Genomic DNA, 5,000 nt, shown 5'->3' with positions numbered 1-5,000 from the left:
AGGGAATTCGGAGCGAGAGAAACGAGGCCCCGTAACGCACATGAGAGCAATCCCGGCCAATTTCTACGTTTTATGGGGTCTATGTGTGCTGGAAAAGCGTGTGGAAGTTTCGTGACGTTCGGACGATATTTGGCGACACTATAATGAGCGTTTTGCCAGCTCCAGGGAATTCGGAGCGAGAGAAACGAGGCCCCGTAACGCACATGAGAGCAATCCCGGCCAATTTCTACCGTTTGATGGGGTCTATGTGTAAAAATTTTGACGTTTTTTGGTGCACGAGCAAATCTGCTGGAAACGCGTGTGGAAGGTTTCGTGACGTTCGTACGATATTTGGCGACACTATAATGAGCGTTTTGCCAGCTCCAGGGAATTCGGAGCGAGAGAAACGAGGCCCCGTAACGCACATGAGAGCAATCCCGGCCAATTTCTACCGTTTGATGGGGTCTAATTGTGTGCTGGAATACTGCTGGAAGCGTGTGGAAGTTTCGTGACGTTCGGACGATATTTGGCGACACTATAATGAGCGTTTTGCCAGCTCCAGGGAATTCGGAGCGAGAGAAACGAGGCCCCGTAACGCACATGAGAGCAATCCCGGCCAATTTCTACCGTTTTATGGGGTCTATGTGTGCTGGAAAAGCGTGTGGAAGTTTCGTGACGTTCGGACGATATTTGGCGACACTATAATGAGCGTTTTGCCAGCTCCAGGGAATTCGGAGCGAGAGAAACGAGGCCCCGTAACGCACATGAGAGCAATCCCGGCCAATTTCTACCGTTTGATGGGGTCTATGTGTAAAAATTTTGACGTTTTTTGGTGCACGAGCAAATCTGCTGGAAAGCGTGTGGAAGGTTCGTGACGTTCGTACGATATTTGGCGACACAAAAATTGCGATTTCCCAGCTTCAGGGAATTCGGAGCGAGAGAAACGAGGCCCCGTAACTCACATGAGAGCAATCCCGGCCAATTTCTACCGTTTGATGGGGTCTGTGTGTAAAATTTTGACTTTTTTTGGTGCACGAGAAATCTGCTGGAAAGGCGTGTGGAAGTTTCGTGACGTTCGGACGATATTTGGCGACACTATAATGAGCGATTTCCCAGCTTCAGGGAATTCGGAGCGAGAGAAACGAGGCCCCGTAACTCACATGAGAGCAATCCCGGCCAATTTCTACCGTTTGATGGGGTCTGTGTGTAAAAATTTTGACTTTTTTTGGTGCACGAGCAAATCTGCTGGAAAGGCGTGTGGAAGTTTCGTGACGTTCGGACGATATTTGGCGACACTATAATGAGCGTTTTGCCAGCTCCAGGGAATTCGGAGCGAGAGAAACGAGGCCCCGTAACGCACATGAGAGCAATCCCGGCCAATTTCTACCGTTTGATGGGGTCTATGTGTAAAAATTTTGACTTTTTTTGGTGCACGAGCAAATCTGCTGGAAAGGCGTGTGGAAGTTTCGTGACGTTCGGACCATATTTGGCGACAATAAAATGAGCGTTTTGCCAGCTCCAGGGAATTCGGAGCGAAAGAAACGATGCTCCGTAACGCACATGAGAGCAATCCCGGCCAATTTCTACCGTTTGATGGGGTCTGTGTGTAAAAATTTTGACTTTTTTTGGTGCACGAGAAAATCTGCTGGAAAAGCGTGTGGAAGGTTCGTGACGTTCGTACGATATTTGGCGACACAAAAAATTGCGATTTCCCAGCTTCAGGGAATTCGGAGCGAGAGAAACGATGCTCCGTAACGCACATGAGAGCAATCCCGGCCAATTTCTACCGTTTGATGGGGTCTATGTGTGCTGGAAAAGCGTGTGGAAGTTTCGTGACGTTCGGACGATATTTGGCGACACTATAATGAGCGTTTTGCCAGCTCCAGGGAATTCGGAGCGAGAGAAACGAGGCCCCGTAACGCACATGAGAGCAATCCCGGCCAATTTCTACCGTTTGATGGGGTCTATGTGTAAAAATTTTGACTTTTTTGGTGCACGAGCAAATCTGCTGGAAAGCGTGTGGAAGTTTCGTGACGTTCGGACGATATTTGGCGACACTATAATGAGCGTTTTGCCAGCTCCAGGGAATTCGGAGCGAGAGAAACGAGGCCCCGTAACGCACATGAGAGCAATCCCGGCCAATTTCTACCGTTTGATGGGGTCTATGTGTAAAAATTTTGACTTTTTTTGGTGCACGAGCAAATCTGCTGGAAAAGCGTGTGGAAGGTTCGTGACGTTCGTACGATATTTGGCGACACAAAAAATTGCGATTTCCCAGCTTCAGGGAATTCGGAGCGAGAGAAACGAGGCCCCGTAACTCACATGAGAGCAATCCCGGCCAATTTCTACCGTTTGATGGGGTCTATGTGTAAAAATTTTGACTTTTTTTGGTGCACGAGCAAATCTGCTGGAAAGCGTGTGGAAGTTTCGTGACGTTCGGACGATATTTGGCGACACTATAATGAGCGTTTTGCCAGCTCCAGGGAATTCGGAGCGAGAGAAACGAGGCCCCGTAACGCACATGAGAGCAATCCCGGCCAATTTCTACCGTTTTATGGGGTCTATGTGTGCTGGAAAAGCGTGTGGAAGTTTCGTGACGTTCGGACGATATTTGGCGACACTATAATGAGCGTTTTGCCAGCTCCAGGGAATTCGGAGCGAGAGAAACGAGGCCCCGTAACGCACATGAGAGCAATCCCGGCCAATTTCTACCGTTTGATGGGGTCTATGTGTAAAAATTTTGACGTTTTTGGTGCACGAGCAAATCTGCTGGAAAGCGTGTGGAAGGTTCGTGACGTTCGTACGATATTTGGCGACACTATAAAATTGCGATTTCCCAGCTTCAGGGAATTCGGAGCGAGAGAAACGAGGCCCCGTAACTCACATGAGAGCAATCCCGGCCAATTTCTACCGTTTGATGGGGTCTAGTGTGTAAAAATTTTGACGTTTTTTTGGTGCACGAGCAAATCTGCTGGAAAAGCGTGTGGAAGGTTCGTGACGTTCCTACGATATTTGGCGACACTAAAATTGAGCGATTTCCCAGCTTCAGGGAATTCGGAGCGAGAGAAACGAGGCCCCGTAACTCACATGAGAGCAATCCCGGCCAATTTCTACCGTTTGATGGGGTCTGTGTGTAAAATTTTGACTTTTTTTGGTGCACGGCAAATCTGCTGGAAAGCGTGTGGAAGTTTCGTGACGTTCGGACGATATTTGGCGACACTATAATGAGCGTTTTGCCAGCTCCAGGGAATTCGGAGCGAGAGAAACGAGGCCCCGTAACGCACATGAGAGCAATCCCGGCCAATTTCTACCGTTTGATGGGGTCTATGTGTGCTGGAAAAGCGTGTGGAAGTTTCGTGACGTTCGGACGATATTTGGCGACACTATAATGAGCGTTTTGCCAGCTCCAGGGAATTCGGAGCGAGAGAAACGAGGCCCCGTAACGCACATGAGAGCAATCCCGGCCAATTTCTACCGTTTGATGGGGTCTATGTGTAAAATTTTGACGTTTTTTGGTGCACGAGCAAATCTGCTGGAAAGCGTGTGGAAGGTTCGTGACGTTCGTACGATATTTGGCGACACAAAAATTGCGATTTCCCAGCTTCAGGGAATTCGGAGCGAGAGAAACGAGGCCCCGTAACTCACATGAGAGCAATCCCGGCCAATTTCTACCGTTTGATGGGGTCTGTGTGTAAAATTTTGACTTTTTTTGGTGCACGAGCAAATCTGCTGGAAAGGCGTGTGGAAGTTTCGTGACGTTCGGACGATATTTGGCGACACTATAATGAGCGTTTTGCCAGCTCCAGGGAATTCGGAGCGAGAGAAACGAGGCCCCGTAACGCACATGAGAGCAATCCCGGCCAATTTCTACCGTTTTATGGGGTCTATGTGTGCTGGAAAAGCGTGTGGAAGTTTCGTGACGTTCGGACGATATTTGGCGACACTATAATGAGCGTTTTGCCAGCTCCAGGGAATTCGGAGCGAGAGAAACGAGGCCCCGTAACGCACATGAGAGCAATCCCGGCCAATTTCTACCGTTTGATGGGGTCTATGTGTAAAAATTTTGACGTTTTTTGGTGCACGAGCAAATCTGCTGGAAAAGCGTGTGGAAGGTTCGTGACGTTCGTACGATATTTGGCGACACAAAAAATTGCGATTTCCCAGCTTCAGGGAATTCGGAGCGAGAGAAACGAGGCCCCGTAACTCACATGAGAGCAATCCCGGCCAATTTCTACCGTTTGATGGGGTCTGTGTGTAAAAATTTTGACTTTTTTTGGTGCACGAGAAAATCTGCTGGAAAGGCGTGTGGAAGTTTCGTGACGTTCGGACGATATTTGGCGACACTATAATGAGCGATTTCCCAGCTTCAGGGAATTCGGAGCGAGAGAAACGAGGCCCCGTAACTCACATGAGAGCAATCCCGGCCAATTTCTACCGTTTGATGGGGTCTGTGTGTAAAATTTTGACTTTTTTTGGTGCACGAGCAAATCTGCTGGAAAGGCGTGTGGAAGTTTCGTGACGTTCGGACGATATTTGGCGACACTATAATGAGCGTTTTGCCAGCTCCAGGGAATTCGGAGCGAGAGAAACGAGGCCCCGTAACGCACATGAGAGCAATCCCGGCCAATTTCTACCGTTTGATGGGGTCTATGTGTAAAAATTTTGACGTTTTTTGGTGCACGAGCAAATCTGCTGGAAAAGCGTGTGGAAGGTTCGTGACGTTCGTACGATATTTGGCGACACAAAAATTGCGATTTCCCAGCTTCAGGGAATTCGGAGCGAGAGAAACGAGGCCCCGTAACTCACATGAGAGCAATCCCGGCCAATTTCTACCGTTTGATGGGGTCTGTGTGTAAAAATTTTGACTTTTTTTGGTGCACGAGAAAATCTGCTGGAAAAGCGTGTGGAAGGTTCGTGACGTTCGTACGATATTTGGCGACACAAAAAATTGCGATTTCCCAGCTTCAGGGGAATCCGGAGTGAGAGAAACGAGGCCCCGTAACTCACATGAGAGCAATCCC

The sequence above is a fragment of the Lethenteron reissneri genome, unplaced genomic scaffold, assembly GCF_015708825.2.
Source record: "Lethenteron reissneri isolate LAM-NWPU_2019-01 unplaced genomic scaffold, ASM1570882v1 scaffold_198, whole genome shotgun sequence".
In the NCBI taxonomy this organism is placed as follows: domain Eukaryota; kingdom Metazoa; phylum Chordata; class Hyperoartia; order Petromyzontiformes; family Petromyzontidae; genus Lethenteron; species Lethenteron reissneri.
The sequence above is the reverse complement of the archived record's forward strand: the minus strand, read 5'-3'. Positions refer to the sequence as shown.